Consider the following 21,058-nt stretch of genomic DNA (forward strand, 5'->3'; position numbering starts at 1 on the left):
TTGTTTGATAAACTAAATTAATTCCCTTAAAGTTGTCTCATATAATCGATCTGTAATGAGACCATTGATATATGAATGAGGAATTATAATTCGTTATGATTTACCATTCATATATACAATCGATCTATTTTCAATTTCGATAATTTAACTGTAATATGCAATATATTAATCATATTCATGATTAATTATTAAAATTCCCTATGCATAATTTGAGCTAATTAAGGCACATCTCGATGTGGCTACAAGGGAGCTAAGAACAAGAGGAACAGGTGAGCACACTCAGACAAGGAACAGGTGACAACACTCAGACAAAAGAGGACTCAACTAGACAAGAGGGTGTGGTACAGGGAAACAAGGAGGCAGGAACAGAGGAGCACATGGCCAACACAAACAAAACCATATGTTAAAGCACAACACAAACATAGAGACATGAAACAAAGACAACACAGACAAAGCTTCCAGAGCAAGACCCTGACAATATTCATAGAAGAAAATATTCTGCGGGCCATTAAAGTTTAGTGAAAATCGTCAAAAACCCTGGCGGTGGCTGGCAACTTTTTTTTTTAAATGCTGGCGGGGAAAGAGTTAATAAAGAGTTGACTATTTAATGAGATGACCTAACTTTTTCACATGACCGGGGGTTATGAATCTATATCATTATATGATGAGAACAATAGTTTGAACTAAATGTCTTGAAAGGGTATAATTTTAAATGCTGTGTTGAAATTATGGATATAAGTGTTTCTTTGTTGTGACTGATGGCTTCCTGTTTCCGGTTTTCTGAGAACGATTTTATTGGTTGTTGATTGTTTTACGTCACTATGACTACGCTAGGACTTGCGATAATATCAAACATGTTTAATATGAAAGACTAGAGAAAGACTGGCATAAATCGGGTCGCCGGCTCCAGATTATCACCTCACAATTAACGATCGAGACGACGGGAGCGCGCCGAGACTCCAGTAAGATTCCTAAAGACTGCCGGTCTTTAGTCTGGGACTGTGAAAATCCTTTGGTGTACGCCCGGCATAAGAAGTACGGAGCCCCGCACAATAAGAGAGCTACAAATGCAGTAACTCCAGTGCGATGCTGTCACTCACAGCTATGGTGTTGGGTTTGACGAGCTCTTTAGAGCGCATGTGCAGCGCCTCCCGCTGTTCAGCCGCTGCTATGACACTTCTGCTGTGACGATTCACTCCATTCACACTGTCCTGCATGCGCTGCCAATCAGATTTGGACAAAACTAGGTCTGCTTCGTATTTCTCTATCTCCCAACTCACAACTGTATGCATTAGACAACAAATTTCCAAGTTATTATAAAAGCCATTCCTGATAAGCTGGAGTCGATGGTTGCGGTCAACACCTCTCATATTGCCGGATTGAGAGAAAAGCTTAACGCCGTGTGTGATGATGTGAATGAGGTGAAGACCAAAGTTTCCCAAGTCGAGTCATCACTGTTGAAAGAGAACAATCGGATCGGCGCATTGGAGTCACGCATCACTGAATTGGAGCGGTATTCCAGACGTTGGAATTTGAAATTACACTGCCTGTCAGATAATATCGATGAAAAAAATGTAAGGAGAGAAGTGGTTGGCATTTGTCAGAAATTACTGCCAGAGCACGCTGACCATCTTCCGGATGTGATCGACACAGTGCATCGTGTTGGTGTGAAGAAAATTCTGCCCGCGGTGTAATCATCCAGTTCTCTTCGCGTATACACAGAGCAGCAGTACGGGCGGCAGCCAAAAACTCCGCTTATCTACGGGAAAATGGTCTGCGTTTTAGAGAGGATCTTTGCAAGGCCGACAGAGATGGTAGAATTAAGTTGTGGCCGTTAGTCGACGAGGCACGGAAAGCAGGAAAGGTTGCCTACTTTGTAGCTGGTCGGGCCTTCGTGGAGAAAAAAGAGATCTTTCCGCCAAGCTGAGTTCTCTCAACTTTGAGATAAGGTGTTCTGTTTACATGCTTGTTAAAAAATAAATTAATTTGTTTTTCATCGCCACTTGTTTTTTCCCTAGCTATTGTTCATATTTTGTCCGGTTATACCTACGAAACTACAGTTGATGTGGCACTTTTTGTTCTCATCAAAATATTGTTCAAGTGAATTCAATTTTTATTTTGAGGTCTTTAACTTTAATTTCACTCAATGCAAAGAATCGAAATAGCCTTACCTTGTGTCAAATAGTAAACTGAGCAACAGGAGAACTGGATATTAATTATAAAAACGCTTGCACGCTCTTGCCGTATCTACGGACTGACCGCTTGTTCTTTAGGAGTGGGTAGATGTTTCTCCCTGCCTTCTCGGCTGTTTCAATGACTTGATTGGCGTATTTCTGGAACTGGGTTTCCTCCTCAACAATGAGAGCGGTGTTCTTTGCCACAAAGTCTTTCAGTTCTTTTTTCGCACGACGATTTGTGGTCTAATAACGTAAGACACGAACATGGAGGCCTTTCACTCTGTCGGTCTGGTATACTGCTTGGTTTCTGCTTTCTCAATGGCCTCCTTTCGTATCTGGGCCTGGTATTTCTCTTCTTCTATGTCGAGACGTTTCTTCTCCTCTTCTTCGATCGCCTTCAGCTTGCTGTGGACGCCAGCAGCGTAGGCGCCGGTGCCGTACTTTTGCAATCAGGCGTAGACAACGTAAACCATCCCGTGAGTTTCTTCTCTAAGAAATGTAATTCTGCCAAGCGAAAGTACTCCACTATCAAGCAAGAGACTTTGGCTTTAGTCCTGGCTATTCAACACTTCGAAGTGTATTTAGGCTCTACGGTACATCCAGTTAAGGTCTATACTGACCATGAGCCACTCAAATTCCTCAGTCGCATGTACAATTCAAATCGTAGGTTAATGCGCTGGAGTCTATTGCTTCAACCTTTTAACCTCCAAATTGTGCATATCCGGGGAATAGACAATATTATCGCAGATGCGTTGTCTAGGGTGGATGCTTAATAGTATTAAAAAAAAAATTTACTTGGAAAAAAACAAAAACGTTTTGTTTATTGTGAAAATGAACTTGCATGTGTCCTTATTTACTGAATATGGTCTATACATTTAGGTTATAGTTAATAATAATAAAACAACACTATATGTATATATATATATATATATATAGATTGTTTTGGGATTTATTTTAATTTATTGGGCTTGCTAACCTAATGTAAGTCTGTAGCAATATTAGGTATTGCGTCGCGCATAGTTGCGATTTGCCTGTGACTTAACCATATACGCCAAAATAATACATTCCTGTGTAATTCTAACTTCTTTTCGCATGGAGATACGCCTTGAACGAGGTAGTGATTATTTATAGCTGGAACTCTATTGTCTGGGTTGGCTCAAACATTGAGCTGAAACACAGAATTCGTGAGTAAAAATGAGTGTTCTCATGTTCCAGGTATGGCGACAGGTCACCATTTCGGGGTGGGGGTATTACGTCCCCCAGCTCTGGTGTTTGTTCCTATACATGTGTTTGAGCGCAATGTCTCTTCCCCAATTACAGATGAGCCACACCTGAGCGAAGCCTACTTGCGCTATAAAAGGCTCCTGGGACCATTCTACATTTCAAATGTAGAATTCTGTATCCGTAGTTTCAATTATTAAAACCATATTCTTGATTGATCCTGAAGTGCTCATTTACAAGTCAATGAAATGAATATCTCATAGCTACAAAGCTTTACAAGTTGTTACTATATCAGTAACGTAAATTTTATAAACACGAGAAAAATTAATGTTCACGGCCGGAACATTGAGATTTCTTGGAGTTTATAAAAAGGGATAACTTTGTTGAGAAGTTGGTAAGTTAATCTTACGGCTGTTTGCTGGACAAACCGATTGTTTGATAAACTAAATTAATTCCCTTAAAGTTGTCTCATATAATCGATCTGTAATGAGACCATTGATATATGAATGAGGAATTATAATTCGTTATGATTTACCATTCATATATACAATCGATCCATTTTCAATTTCGATAATTTAACTGTAATATGCAATATATTAATCATATTCATGATTAATTATTAAAATTCCCTATGCATAATTTGAGCTAATTAAGGCACATCTCGATGTGGCTACAAGGGAGCTAAGAACAAGAGGAACAGGTGAGCACACTCAGACAAGGAACAGGTGACCACACTCAGGTAAACGAGGACTCAAACAAGGGAGCAGAGAACATGAGGAACAGGTGACAACACTCAGACAAAAGAGGACTCAACTAGACAAGAGGGTGTGGTACAGGGAAACAAGGAGGCAGGAACAGAGGAGCACATGGCCAACACAAACAAAACCATATGTTAAAGCACAACACAAACATAGAGACATGAAACAAAGACAACACAGACAAAGCTGCCAGAGCAAGACCCTGACAATATTCATAGAAGAAAATATTCTGCGGGCCATTAAAGTTTAGTGAAAATCGTCAAAAACCCTGGCGGTGGCTGGCAACTTTTTTTTTAAAATGCTGGCGGGGAAAGAGTTAATAAAGAGTTGACTATTTAATGGGATGACCTAACTTTTTCACATGACCGGGGGTTATGAATCTATATCATTATATGATGAGAACAATAGTTTGAACTAAATGTCTTGAAAGGGTATAATTTTAAATGCTGTGTTGAAATTATGGATATAAGTGTTTCTTTGTTGTGACTGATGGCTTCCTGTTTCCGGTTTTCTGAGAACGATTTTATTGGTTGTTGATTGTTTTACGTCACTATGACTACGCTAGGACTTGCGATAATATCAAACATGTTTAATATGAAAGACTAGAGAAAGACTGGCATAAATCGGGTCGCCGACTGCAGATTATCACCTCAGAATTAACGATCGAGACGACGGGAGCGCGCCGAGACTCCAGTAAGATTCCTAAAGACTGCCGGTCTTTAGTCTGGGACTGTGAAAATCCTTTGGTGTACGCCCGGCATAAGAAGTACGGAGCCCCGCACAATAAGAGAGCTACAAATGCAGTAACTCCAGTGCGATGCTGTCACTCACAGCTATGGTGTTGGGTTTGACGAGCTCTTTAGAGCGCATGTGCAGCGCCTCCCGCTGTTCAGCCGCTGCTATGACACTTCTGCTGTGACGATTCACTCCGTTCACACTGTCCTGCATGCGCTGCCAATCAGATTTGGACAAAACTAGGTCTGCTTCGTATTTCTCTATCTCCCAACTCACAACTGTATGCATTAGACAACAAATTTCCAAGTTATTATAAAAGCCATTCCTGATAAGCTGGAGTCGATGGTTGCGGTCAACACCTCTCATATTGCCGGATTGAGAGAAAAGCTTAACGCCGTGTGTGATGATGTGAATGAGGTGAAGACCAAAGTTTCCCAAGTCGAGTCATCACTGTTGAAAGAGAACAATCGGATCGGCGCATTGGAGTCACGCATCACTGAATTGGAGCGGTATTCCAGACGTTGGAATTTGAAATTACACTGCCTGTCAGATAATATCGATGAAAAAAATGTAAGGAGAGAAGTGGTTGGCATTTGTCAGAAATTACTGCCAGAGCACGCTGACCATCTTCCGGATGTGATCGACACAGTGCATCGTGTTGGTGTGAAGAAAATTCTGCCCGCGGTGTAATCATCCAGTTCTCTTCGCGTATACACAGAGCAGCAGTACGGGTGGCAGCCAAAAACTCCGCTTATCTACGGGAAAATGGTCTGCGTTTTAGAGAGGATCTTTGCAAGGCCGACAGAGATGGTAGAATGAAGTTGTGGCCGTTAGTCGACGAGGCACGGAAAGCAGGAAAGGTTGCCTACTTTGTAGCTGGTCGGGCCTTCGTGGAGAAAAAAAGAGATCTTTCCGCCAAGCTGAGTTCTCTCAACTTTGAGATAAGGTGTTCTGTTTACATGCTTGTTAAAAAATAAATTAATTTGTTTTTCATCGCCACTTGTTTTTTTCCTAGCTATTGTTCATATTTTGTCCGGTTATACCTACGAAACTACAGTTGATGTGGCACTTTTTGTTCTCATCAAAATATTGTTCAAGTGAATTCCATTTTTATTTTGATGTCTTTAACTTTAATTTCACTCAATGCAAAGAATCGAAATAGCCTTACCTTGTGTCAAATAGTAAACTGAGCAACAGGAGAACTGGATATTAATTATAAAAACGCTTGCACGCTCTTGCCGTATCTACGGACTGACCGCTTGTTCTTTAGGAGTGGGTAGATGTTTCTCCCTGCCTTCTCGGCTGTTTCGATGACTTGATTGGCGTATTTCTGGAACTGCAATCTGGAACCTCCTCAACAATGAGAGCGGTGTTCTTTGCCACAAAGTCTTTCAGTTCTTTTTTCGCACGACGATTTGTGGTCTAATAACGTAAGACACGAACATGGAGGCCTTTCACTCTGTCGGTCTGGTATACTGCTTGGTTTCTGCTTTCTCAATGGCCTCCTTTCGTATCTGGGCCTGGTATTTCTCTTCTTCTATGTCGAGACGTTTCTTCTCCTCTTCTTCGATCGCCTTCAGCTTGCTGTGGACGCCAGCAGCGTAGGCGCCGGTGCCGTACTTTTGCAATCAGGCGTAGACAACGTAAACCATCCCGTGAGTTTCTTCTCTAAGAAATGTAATTCTGCCAAGCGAAAGTACTCCACTATCAAGCAAGAGACTTTGGCTTTAGTCCTGGCTATTCAACACTTCGAAGTGTATTTAGGCTCTACGGTACATCCAGTTAAGGTCTATACTGACCATGAGTCACTCAAATTCCTCAGTCGCATGTACAATTCAAATCGTAGGTTAATGCGCTGGAGTCTATTGCTTCAACCTTTTAACCTCCAAATTGTGCATATCCGGGGAATAGACAATATTATCGCAGATGCGTTGTCTAGGGTGGATGCTTAATAGTATTAAAAAAAAATTTACTTGAAAAAAAAAAAAAACGTTTTGTTTATTGTGAAAATGAACTTGCATGTGTCCTTATTTACTGAATATGGTCTATACATTTAGGTTATAGTTAATAATAATAAAACAACACTATATGTATATATATATATATATATATAGATTGTTTTGGGATTTATTTTAATTTATTGGGCTTGCTAACCTAATGTAAGTCTGTAGCAATACTAGGTATTGCGTCGCGCATAGTTGCGATTTGCCTGTGACTTAACCATATACGCCAAAATAATACATTCCTGTGTAATTCTAACTTCTTTTCGCATGCAGATACGCCTTGAACGAGGTAGTGATTATTTATAGCTGGAACTCTATTGTCTGGGTTGGCTCAAACATTGAGCTGAAACACAGAATTCGTGAGTAAAAATGAGTGTTCTCATGTTCCAGGTATGGCGACAGGTCACCATTTCGGGGTGGGGGTATTACGTCCCCCAGCTCTGGTGTTTGTTCCTATACATGTGTTTGAGCGCAATGTCTCTTCCCCAATTACAGATGAGCCACACCTGAGCGAAGCCTACTTGCGCTATAAAAGGCTCCTGGGACCATTCTACATTTCAAATGTACAATTCTGTATCCGTAGTTTCAATTATTAAAACCATATTCTTGATTGATCCTGAAGTGCTCATTTACAAGTCAATGAAATGAATATCTCATAGCTACAAAGCTTTACAAGTTGTTACTATATCAGTAACGTAAATTTTATAAACACGAGAAAAATTAATGTTCACGGCCGGAACATTGAGATTTCTTGGAGTTTATAAAAAGGGATAACTTTGTTGAGAAGTTGGTAAGTTAATCTTACGGCTGTTTGCTGGACAAACCGATTGTTTGATAAACTAAATTAATTCCCTTAAAGTTGTCTCATATAATCGATCTGTAATGAGACCATTGATATATGAATGAGGAATTATAATTCGTTATGATTTACCATTCATATATACAATCGATCTATTTTCAATTTCGATAATTTAACTGTAATATGCAATATATTAATCATATTCATGATTAATTATTAAAATTCCCTATGCATAATTTGAGCTAATTAAGGCACATCTCGATGTGGCTACAAGGGAGCTAAGAACAAGAGGAACAGGTGAGCACACTCAGACAAGGAACAGGTGACCACACTCAGGTAAACGAGGACTCAAACAAGGGAGCAGAGAACATGAGGAACAGGTGACAACACTCAGACAAAAGAGGACTCAACTAGACAAGAGGGTGTGGTACAGGGAAACAAGGAGGCAGGAACAGAGGAGCACATGGCCAACACAAACAAAACCATATGTTAAAGCACAACACAAACATAGAGACATGAAACAAAGACAACACAGACAAAGCTGCCAGAGCAAGACCCTGACAATATTCATAGAAGAAAATATTCTGCGGGCCATTAAAGTTTAGTGAAAATCGTCAAAAACCCTGGCGGTGGCTGGCAACTTTTTTTTAAAAATGCTGGTGGGGAAAGAGTTAATAAAGAGTTGACTATTTAATGGGATGACCTAACTTTTTCACATGACCGGGGGTTATGAATCTATATCATTATATGATGAGAACAATAGTTTGAACTAAATGTCTTGAAAGGGTATAATTTTAAATGCTGTGTTGAAATTATGGATATAAGTGTTTCTTTGTTGTGACTGATGGCTTCCTGTTTCCGGTTTTCTGAGAACGATTTTATTGGTTGTTGATTGTTTTACGTCACTATGACTACGCTAGGACTTGCGATAATATCAAACATGTTTAATATGAAAGACTAGAGAAAGACTGGCATAAATCGGGTCGCCGGCTCCAGATTATCACCTCACAATTAACGATCGAGACGACGGGAGCGCGCCGAGACTCCAGTAAGATTCCTAAAGACTGCCGGTCTTTAGTCTGGGACTGTGAAAATCCTTTGGTGTACGCCCGGCATAAGAAGTACGGAGCCCCGCACAATAAGAGAGCTACAAATGCAGTAACTCCAGTGCGATGCTGTCACTCACAGCTATGGTGTTGGGTTTGACGAGCTCTTTAGAGCGCATGTGCAGCGCCTCCCGCTGTTCAGCCGCTGCTATGACACTTCTGCTGTGACGATTCACTCCGTTCACACTGTCCTGCATGCGCTGCCAATCAGATTTGGACAAAACTAGGTCTGCTTCGTATTTCTCTATCTCCCAACTCACAACTGTATGCATTAGACAACAAATTTCCAAGTTATTATAAAAGCCATTCCTGATAAGCTGGAGTCGATGGTTGCGGTCAACACCTCTCATATTGCCGGATTGAGAGAAAAGCTTAACGCCGTGTGTGATGATGTGAATGAGGTGAAGACCAAAGTTTCCCAAGTCGAGTCATCACTGTTGAAAGAGAACAATCGGATCGGCGCATTGGAGTCACGCATCACTGAATTGGAGCAGTATTCCAGACGTTGGAATTTGAAATTACACTGCCTGTCAGATAATATCGATGAAAAAAATGTAAGGAGAGAAGTGGTTGGCATTTGTCAGAAATTACTGCTAGAGCACGCTGACCATCTTCCGGATGTGATCGACACAGTGCATCGTGTTGGTGTGAAGAAAAATCTGCCCGCGGTGTAATCATCCAGTTCTCTTTGCGTATACACAGAGCAGCAGTACGGGCGGCAGCCAAAAACTCCGCTTATCTACGGAAAAATGGTCTGCGTTTTAGAGAGGATCTTTGCAAGGCCGACAGAGATGGTAGAATGAAGTTGTGGCCGTTAGTCGACGAGGCACGGAAAGCAGGAAAGGTTGCCTACTTTGTAGCTGGTCGGGCCTTCGTGGAGAAAAAAGAGATCTTTCCGCCAAGCTGAGTTCTCTCAACTTTGAGATAAGGTGTTCTGTTTACATGCTTGTTAAAAAATAAATAAATTTGTTTTTCATCGCCACTTGTTTTTTTCCTAGCTATTGTTCATATTTTGTCCGGTTATACCTACGAAACTACAGTTGATGTGGCACTTTTTGTTCTCATCAAAATATTGTTCAAGTGAATTCCATTTTTATTTTGAGGTCTTTAACTTTAATTTCACTCAATGCAAAGAATCGAAATAGCCTTACCTTGTGTCAAATAGTAAACTGAGCAACAGGAGAACTGGATATTAATTATAAAAACGCTTGCACGCTCTTGCCGTATCTACGGACTGACCGCTTGTTCTTTAGGAGTGGGTAGATGTTTCTCCCTGCCTTCTCGGCTGTTTCGATGACTTGATTGGCGTATTTCTGGAACTGGGTTTCCTCCTCAACAATGAGAGCGGTGTTCTTTGCCACAAAGTCTTTCAGTTCTTTTTTCGCACGACGATTTGTGGTCTAATAACGTAAGACACGAACATGGAGGCCTTTCACTCTGTCGGTCTGGTATACTGCTTGGTTTCTGCTTTCTCAATGGCCTCCTTTCGTATCTGGGCCTGGTATTTCTCTTCTTCTATGTCGAGACGTTTCTTCTCCTCTTCTTCGATCGCCTTCAACTTGCTGTGGACGCCAGCAGCGTAGGCGCCGGTGCCGTACTTTTGCAATCAGGCGTAGACAACGTAAACCATCCCGTGAGTTTCTTCTCTAAGAAATGTAATTCTGCCAAGCGAAAGTACTCCACTATCAAGCAAGAGACTTTGGCTTTAGTCCTGGCTATTCAACACTTCGAAGTGTATTTAGGCTCTACGGTACATCCAGTTAAGGTCTATACTGACCATGAGCCACTCAAATTCCTCAGTCGCATGTACAATTCAAATCGTAGGTTAATGCGCTGGAGTCTATTGCTTCAACCTTTTAACCTCCAAATTGTGCATATCCGGGGAATAGACAATATTATCGCAGATGCGTTGTCTAGGGTGGATGCTTAATAGTATAAAAAAAAAAATTTACTTGGAAAAAAACAAAAACGTTTTGTTTATTGTGAAAATGAACTTGCATGTGTCCTTATTTACTGAATATGGTCTATACATTTAGGTTATAGTTAATAATAATAAAACAACACTATATGTATATATATATATATATATATATATATATATATATATATATATATATATATATATATACAGATTGTTTTGGGATTTATTTTAATTTATTGGGCTTGCTAACCTAATGTAAGTCTGTAGCAATACTAGGTATTGCGTCGCGCATAGTTGCGATTTGCCTGTGACTTAACCATATACGCCAAAATAATACATTCCTGTGTAATTCTAACTTCTTTTCGCATGCAGATACGCCTTGAACGAGGTAGTGATTATTTATAGCTGGAACTCTATTGTCTGGGTTGGCTCAAACATTGAGCTGAAACACAGAATTCGTGAGTAAAAATGAGTGTTCTCATGTTCCAGGTATGGCGACAGGTCACCATTTCGGGGTGGGGGTATTACGTCCCCCAGCTCTGGTCTTTGTTCCTATACATGTGTTTGAGCGCAATGTCTCTTCCCCAATTACAGATGAGCCACACCTGAGCGAAGCCTACTTGCGCTATAAAAGGCTCCTGGGACCATTCTACATTACAAATGTAGAATTCTGTATCCGTAGTTTCAATTATTAAAACCATATTCTTGATTGATCCTGAAGTGCTCATTTACAAGTCAATGAAATGAATATCTCATAGCTACAAAGCTTTACAAGTTGTTACTATATCAGTAACGTAAATTTTATAAACACGAGAAAAATTAATGTTCACGGCCGGAACATTGAGATTTCTTGGAGTTTATAAAAAGGGATAACTTTGTTGAGAAGTTGGTAAGTTAATCTTACGGCTGTTTGCTGGACAAACCGATTGTTTGATAAACTAAATTAATTCCCTTAAAGTTGTCTCATATAATCGATCTGTAATGAGACCATTGATATATGAATGAGGAATTATAATTCGTTATGATTTACCATTCATATATACAATCGATCTATTTTCAATTTCGATAATTTAACTGTAATATGCAATATATTAATCATATTCATGATTAATTATTAAAATTCCCTATGCATAATTTGAGCTAATTAAGGCACATCTCGATGTGGCTACAAGGGAGCTAAGAACAAGAGGAACAGGTGAGCACACTCAGACAAGGAACAGGTGACAACACTCAGACAAAAGAGGACTCAACTAGACAAGAGGGTGTGGTACAGGGAAACAAGGAGGCAGGAACAGAGGAGCACATGGCCAACACAAACAAAACCATATGTTAAAGCACAACACAAACATAGAGACATGAAACAAAGACAACACAGACAAAGCTTCCAGAGCAAGACCCTGACAATATTCATAGAAGAAAATATTCTGCGGGCCATTAAAGTTTAGTGAAAATCGTCAAAAACCCTGGCGGTGGCTGGCAACTTTTTTTTTTAAATGCTGGCGGGGAAAGAGTTAATAAAGAGTTGACTATTTAATGAGATGACCTAACTTTTTCACATGACCGGGGGTTATGAATCTATATCATTATATGATGAGAACAATAGTTTGAACTAAATGTCTTGAAAGGGTATAATTTTAAATGCTGTGTTGAAATTATGGATATAAGTGTTTCTTTGTTGTGACTGATGGCTTCCTGTTTCCGGTTTTCTGAGAACGATTTTATTGGTTGTTGATTGTTTTACGTCACTATGACTACGCTAGGACTTGCGATAATATCAAACATGTTTAATATGAAAGACTAGAGAAAGACTGGCATAAATCGGGTCGCCGGCTCCAGATTATCACCTCACAATTAACGATCGAGACGACGGGAGCGCGCCGAGACTCCAGTAAGATTCCTAAAGACTGCCGGTCTTTAGTCTGGGACTGTGAAAATCCTTTGGTGTACGCCCGGCATAAGAAGTACGGAGCCCCGCACAATAAGAGAGCTACAAATGCAGTAACTCCAGTGCGATGCTGTCACTCACAGCTATGGTGTTGGGTTTGACGAGCTCTTTAGAGCGCATGTGCAGCGCCTCCCGCTGTTCAGCCGCTGCTATGACACTTCTGCTGTGACGATTCACTCCGTTCACACTGTCCTGCATGCGCTGCCAATCAGATTTGGACAAAACTAGGTCTGCTTCGTATTTCTCTATCTCCCAACTCACAACTGTATGCATTAGACAACAAATTTCCAAGTTATTATAAAAGCCATTCCTGATAAGCTGGAGTCGATGGTTGCGGTCAACACCTCTCATATTGCCGGATTGAGAGAAAAGCTTAACGCCGTGTGTGATGATGTGAATGAGGTGAAGACCAAAGTTTCCCAAGTCGAGTCATCACTGTTGAAAGAGAACAATCGGATCGGCGCATTGGAGTCACGCATCACTGAATTGGAGCGGTATTCCAGACGTTGGAATTTGAAATTACACTGCCTGTCAGATAATATCGATGAAAAAAATGTAAGGAGAGAAGTGGTTGGCATTTGTCAGAAATTACTGCCAGAGCACGCTGACCATCTTCCGGATGTGATCGACACAGTGCATCGTGTTGGTGTGAAGAAAATTCTGCCCGCGGTGTAATCATCCAGTTCTCTTTGCGTATACACAGAGCAGCAGTACGGGCGGCAGCCAAAAACTCCGCTTATCTACGGGAAAATGGTCTGCGTTTTAGAGAGGATCTTTGCAAGGCCGACAGAGATGGTAGAATGAAGTTGTGGCCGTTAGTCGACGAGGCACGGAAAGCAGGAAAGGTTGCCTACTTTGTAGCTGGTCGGGCCTTCGTGGAGAAAAAAGAGATCTTTCCGCCAAGCTGAGTTCTCTCAACTTTGAGATAAGGTGTTCTGTTTACATGCTTGTTAAAAAATAAATTAATTTGTTTTTCATCGCCACTTGTTTTTTTCCTAGCTATTGTTCATATTTTGTCCGGTTATACCTACGAAACTACAGTTGATGTGGCACTTTTTGTTCTCATCAAAATATTGTTCAAGTGAATTCCATTTTTATTTTGAGGTCTTTAACTTTAATTTCACTCAATGCAAAGAATCGAAATAGCCTTACCTTGTGTCAAATAGTAAACTGAGCAACAGGAGAACTGGATATTAATTATAAAAACGCTTGCACGCTCTTGCCGTATCTACGGACTGACCGCTTGTTCTTTAGGAGTGGGTAGATGTTTCTCCCTGCCTTCTCGGCTGTTTCAATGACTTGATTGGCGTATTTCTGGAACTGGGTTTCCTCCTCAACAATGAGAGCGGTGTTCTTTGCCACAAAGTCTTTCAGTTCTTTTTTCGCACGACGATTTGTGGTCTAATAACGTAAGACACAAACATGGAGGCCTTTCACTCTGTCGGTCTGGTATACTGCTTGGTTTCTGCTTTCTCAATGGCCTCCTTTCGTATCTGGGCCTGGTATTTCTCTTCTTCTATGTCGAGACGTTTCTTCTCCTCTTCTTCGATCGCCTTCAGCTTGCTGTGGACGCCAGCAGCGTAGGCGCCGGTGCCGTACTTTTGCAATCAGGCGTAGACAACGTAAACCATCCCGTGAGTTTCTTCTCTAAGAAATGTAATTCTGCCAAGCGAAAGTACTCCACTATCAAGCAAGAGACTTTGGCTTTAGTCCTGGCTATTCAACACTTCGAAGTGTATTTAGGCTCTACGGTACATCCAGTTAAGGTCTATACTGACCATGAGCCACTCAAATTCCTCAGTCGCATGTACAATTCAAATCGTAGGTTAATGCGCTGGAGTCTATTGCTTCAACCTTTTAACCTCCAAATTGTGCAAATCCGGGGAATAGACAATATTATCGCAGATGCGTTGTCTAGGGTGGATGCTTAATAGTATTAAAAAAAAAATTTACTTGGAAAAAAACAAAAACGTTTTGTTTATTGTGAAAATGAACTTGCATGTGTCCTTATTTACTGAATATGGTCTATACATTTAGGTTATAGTTAATAATAATAAAACAACACTATATGTATATATATATATATATATATATATATATATATATATATATATATATATATACAGATTGTTTTGGGATTTATTTTAATTTATTGGGCTTGCTAACCTAATGTAAGTCTGTAGCAATACTAGGTATTGCGTCGCGCATAGTTGCGATTTGCCTGTGACTTAACCATATACGCCAAAATAATACATTCCTGTGTAATTCTAACTTCTTTTCGCATGCAGATACGCCTTGAACGAGGTAGTGATTATTTATAGCTGGAACTCTATTGTCTGGGTTGGCTCAAACATTGAGCTGAAACACAGAATTCGTGAGTAAAAATGAGTGTTCTCATGTTCCAGGTATGGCGACAGGTCACCATTTCGGGGTGGGGGTATTACGTCCCCCAGCTCTGGTCTTTGTTCCTATACATGTGTTTGAGCGCAATGTCTCTTCCCCAATTACAGATGAGCCACACCTGAGCGAAGCCTACTTGCGCTATAAAAGGCTCCTGGGACCATTCTACATTACAAATGTAGAATTCTGTATCCGTAGTTTCAATTATTAAAACCATATTCTTGATTGATCCTGAAGTGCTCATTTACAAGTCAATGAAATGAATATCTCATAGCTACAAAGCTTTACAAGTTGTTACTATATCAGTAACGTAAATTTTATAAACACGAGAAAAATTAATGTTCACGGCCGGAACATTGAGATTTCTTGGAGTTTATAAAAAGGGATAACTTTGTTGAGAAGTTGGTAAGTTAATCTTACGGCTGTTTGCTGGACAAACCGATTGTTTGATAAACTAAATTAATTCCCTTAAAGTTGTCTCATATAATCGATCTGTAATGAGACCATTGATATATGAATGAGGAATTATAATTCGTTATGATTTACCATTCATATATACAATCGATCTATTTTCAATTTCGATAATTTAACTGTAATATGCAATATATTAATCATATTCATGATTAATTATTAAAATTCCCTATGCATAATTTGAGCTAATTAAGGCACATCTCGATGTGGCTACAAGGGAGCTAAGAACAAGAGGAACAGGTGAGCACACTCAGACAAGGAACAGGTGACAACACTCAGACAAAAGAGGACTCAACTAGACAAGAGGGTGTGGTACAGGGAAACAAGGAGGCAGGAACAGAGGAGCACATGGCCAACACAAACAAAACCATATGTTAAAGCACAACACAAACATAGAGACATGAAACAAAGACAACACAGACAAAGCTTCCAGAGCAAGACCCTGACAATATTCATAGAAGAAAATATTCTGCGGGCCATTAAAGTTTAGTGAAAATCGTCAAAAACCCTGGCGGTGGCTGGCAACTTTTTTTTTTAAATGCTGGCGGGGAAAGAGTTAATAAAGAGTTGACTATTTAATGAGATGACCTAACTTTTTCACATGACCGGGGGTTATGAATCTATATCATTATATGATGAGAACAATAGTTTGAACTAAATGTCTTGAAAGGGTATAATTTTAAATGCTGTGTTGAAATTATGGATATAAGTGTTTCTTTGTTGTGACTGATGGCTTCCTGTTTCCGGTTTTCTGAGAACGATTGTATTGGTTGTTGATTGTTTTACGTCACTATGACTACGCTAGGACTTGCGATAATATCAAACATGTTTAATATGAAAGACTAGAGAAAGACTGGCATAAATCGGGTCGCCGGCTCCAGATTATCACCTCACAATTAACGATCGAGACGACGGGAGCGCGCCGAGACTCCAGTAAGATTCCTAAAGACTGCCGGTCTTTAGTCTGGGACTGTGAAAATCCTTTGGTGTACGCCCGGCATAAGAAGTACGGAGCCCCGCACAATAAGAGAGCTACAAATGCAGTAACTCCAGTGCGATGCTGTCACTCACAGCTATGGTGTTGGGTTTGACGAGCTCTTTAGAGCGCATGTGCAGCGCCTCCCGCTGTTCAGCCGCTGCTATGACACTTCTGCTGTGACGATTCACTCCATTCACACTGTCCTGCATGCGCTGCCAATCAGATTTGGACAAAACTAGGTCTGCTTCGTATTTCTCTATCTCCCAACTCACAACTGTATGCATTAGACAACAAATTTCCAAGTTATTATAAAAGCCATTCCTGATAAGCTGGAGTCGATGGTTGCGGTCAACACCTCTCATATTGCCGGATTGAGAGAAAAGCTTAACGCCGTGTGTGATGATGTGAATGAGGTGAAGACCAAAGTTTCCCAAGTCGAGTCATCACTGTTGAAAGAGAACAATCGGATCGGCGCATTGGAGTCACGCATCACTGAATTGGAGCGGTATTCCAGACGTTGGAATTTGAAATTACACTGCCTGTCAGATAATATCGATGAAAAAAATGTAAGGAGAGAAGTGGTTGGCATTTGTCAGAAATTACTGCCAGAGCACGCTGACCATCTTCCGGATGTGATCGACACAGTGCATCGTGTTGGTGTGAAGAAAATTCTGCCCGCGGTGTAATCATCCAGTTCTCTTCGCGTATACACAGAGCAGCAGTACGGGCGGCAGCCAAAAACTCCGCTTATCTACGGGAAAATGGTCTGCGTTTTAGAGAGGATCTTTGCAAGGCCGACAGAGATGGTAGAATTAAGTTGTGGCCGTTAGTCGACGAGGCACGGAAAGCAGGAAAGGTTGCCTACTTTGTAGCTGGTCGGGCCTTCGTGGAGAAAAAAGAGATCTTTCCGCCAAGCTGAGTTCTCTCAACTTTGAGATAAGGTGTTCTGTTTACATGCTTGTTAAAAAATAAATTAATTTGTTTTTCATCGCCACTTGTTTTTTCCCTAGCTATTGTTCATATTTTGTCCGGTTATACCTACGAAACTACAGTTGATGTGGCACTTTTTGTTCTCATCAAAATATTGTTCAAGTGAATTCAATTTTTATTTTGAGGTCTTTAACTTTAATTTCACTCAATGCAAAGAATCGAAATAGCCTTACCTTGTGTCAAATAGTAAACTGAGCAACAGGAGAACTGGATATTAATTATAAAAACGCTTGCACGCTCTTGCCGTATCTACGGACTGACCGCTTGTTCTTTAGGAGTGGGTAGATGTTTCTCCCTGCCTTCTCGGCTGTTTCAATGACTTGATTGGCGTATTTCTGGAACTGGGTTTCCTCCTCAACAATGAGAGCGGTGTTCTTTGCCACAAAGTCTTTCAGTTCTTTTTTCGCACGACGATTTGTGGTCTAATAACGTAAGACACGAACATGGAGGCCTTTCACTCTGTCGGTCTGGTATACTGCTTGGTTTCTGCTTTCTCAATGGCCTCCTTTCGTATCTGGGCCTGGTATTTCTCTTCTTCTATGTCGAGACGTTTCTTCTCCTCTTCTTCGATCGCCTTCAGCTTGCTGTGGACGCCAGCAGCGTAGGCGCCGGTGCCGTACTTTTGCAATCAGGCGTAGACAACGTAAACCATCCCGTGAGTTTCTTCTCTAAGAAATGTAATTCTGCCAAGCGAAAGTACTCCACTATCAAGCAAGAGACTTTGGCTTTAGTCCTGGCTATTCAACACTTCGAAGTGTATTTAGGCTCTACGGTACATCCAGTTAAGGTCTATACTGACCATGAGCCACTCAAATTCCTCAGTCGCATGTACAATTCAAATCGTAGGTTAATGCGCTGGAGTCTATTGCTTCAACCTTTTAACCTCCAAATTGTGCATATCCGGGGAATAGACAATATTATCGCAGATGCGTTGTCTAGGGTGGATGCTTAATAGTATTAAAAAAAAAATTTACTTGGAAAAAAACAAAAACGTTTTGTTTATTGTGAAAATGAACTTGCATGTGTCCTTATTTACTGAATATGGTCTATACATTTAGGTTATAGTTAATAATAATAAAACAACACTATATGTATATATATATATATATATATAGATTGTTTTGGGATTTATTTTAATTTATTGGGCTTGCTAACCTAATGTAAGTCTGTAGCAATATTAGGTATTGCGTCGCGCATAGTTGCGATTTGCCTGTGACTTAACCATATACGCCAAAATAATACATTCCTGTGTAATTCTAACTTCTTTTCGCATGGAGATACGCCTTGAACGAGGTAGTGATTATTTATAGCTGGAACTCTATTGTCTGGGTTGGCTCAAACATTGAGCTGAAACACAGAATTCGTGAGTAAAAATGAGTGTTCTCATGTTCCAGGTATGGCGACAGGTCACCATTTCGGGGTGGGGGTATTACGTCCCCCAGCTCTGGTGTTTGTTCCTATACATGTGTTTGAGCGCAATGTCTCTTCCCCAATTACAGATGAGCCACACCTGAGCGAAGCCTACTTGCGCTATAAAAGGCTCCTGGGACCATTCTACATTTCAAATGTACAATTCTGTATCCGTAGTTTCAATTATTAAAACCATATTCTTGATTGATCCTGAAGTGCTCATTTACAAGTCAATGAAATGAATATCTCATAGCTACAAAGCTTTACAAGTTGTTACTATATCAGTAACGTAAATTTTATAAACACGAGAAAAATTAATGTTCACGGCCGGAACATTGAGATTTCTTGGAGTTTATAAAAAGGGATAACTTTGTTGAGAAGTTGGTAAGTTAATCTTACGGCTGTTTGCTGGACAAACCGATTGTTTGATAAACTAAATTAATTCCCTTAAAGTTGTCTCATATAATCGATCTGTAATGAGACCATTGATATATGAATGAGGAATTATAATTCGTTATGATTTACCATTCATATATACAATCGATCCATTTTCAATTTCGATAATTTAACTGTAATATGCAATATATTAATCATATTCATGATTAATTATTAAAATTCCCTATGCATAATTTGAGCTAATTAAGGCACATCTCGATGTGGCTACAAGGGAGCTAAGAACAAGAGGAACAGGTGAGCACACTCAGACAAGGAACAGGTGACCACACTCAGGTAAACGAGGACTCAAACAAGGGAGCAGAGAACATGAGGAACAGGTGACAACACTCAGACAAAAGAGGACTCAACTAGACAAGAGGGTGTGGTACAGGGAAACAAGGAGGCAGGAACAGAGGAGCACATGGCCAACACAAACAAAACCATATGTTAAAGCACAACACAAACATAGAGACATGAAACAAAGACAACACAGACAAAGCTGCCAGAGCAAGACCCTGACAATATTCATAGAAGAAAATATTCTGCGGGCCATTAAAGTTTAGTGAAAATCGTCAAAAACCCTGGCGGTGGCTGGCAACTTTTTTTTTAAAAATGCTGGCGGGGAAAGAGTTAATAAAGAGTTGACTATTTAATGGGATGACCTAACTTTTTCACATGACCGGGGTTATGAATCTATATCATTATATGATGAGAACAATAGTTTGAACTAAATGTCTTGAAAGGGTATAATTTTAAATGCTGTGTTGAAATTATGGATATAAGTGTTTCTTTGTTGTGACTGATGGCTTCCTGTTTCCGGTTTTCTGAGAACGATTTTATTGGTTGTTGATTGTTTTACGTCACTATGACTACGCTAGGACTTGCGATAATATCAAACATGTTTAATATGAAAGACTAGAGAAAGACTGGCATAAATCGGGTCGCCGGCTCCAGATTATCACCTCACAATTAACGATCGAGACGACGGGAGCGCGCCGAGACTCCAGTAAGATTCCTAAAGACTGCCGGTCTTTAGTCTGGGACTGTGAAAATCCTTTGGTGTACGCCCGGCATAAGAAGTACGGAGCCCCGCACAATAAGAGAGCTACAATTGCAGTAACTCCAGTGCGATGCTGTCACTCACAGCTATGGTGTTGGGTTTGACGAGCTCTTTAGAGCGCATGTGCAGCGCCTCCCGCTGTTCAGCCGCTGCTATGACACTTCTGCTGTGACGATTCACTCCGTTCACACTGTCCTGCATGCGCTGCCAATCAGATTTGGACAAAACTAGGTCTGCTTCGTATTTCTCTATCTCCCAACTCACAACTGTATGCATTAGACAACAAATTTCCAAGTTATTATAAAAGCCATTCCTGATAAGCTGGAGTCAATGGTTGCGGTCAACACCTCTCATATTGCCGGATTGAGAGAAAAGCTTAACGCCGTGTGTGATGATGTGAATGAGGTGAAGACCAAAGTTTCCCAAGTCGAGTCATCACTGTTGAAAGAGAACAATCGGATCGGCGCATTGGAGTCACGCATCACTGAATTGGAGCGGTATTCCAGACGTTGGAATTTGAAATTACACTGCCTGTCAGATAATATCGATGAAAAAAATGTAAGGAGAGAAGTGGTTGGCATTTGTCAGAAATTACTGCCAGAGCACGCTGACCATCTTCCGGATGTGATCGACACAGTGCATCGTGTT

Source organism: Rhinichthys klamathensis, unplaced genomic scaffold (assembly GCF_029890125.1).
Source record: "Rhinichthys klamathensis goyatoka isolate OS25496 unplaced genomic scaffold, OSU_Roscu_1.1 h1tg000647l_1, whole genome shotgun sequence".
Taxonomy (NCBI): Eukaryota; Metazoa; Chordata; class Actinopteri; order Cypriniformes; family Leuciscidae; genus Rhinichthys; species Rhinichthys klamathensis.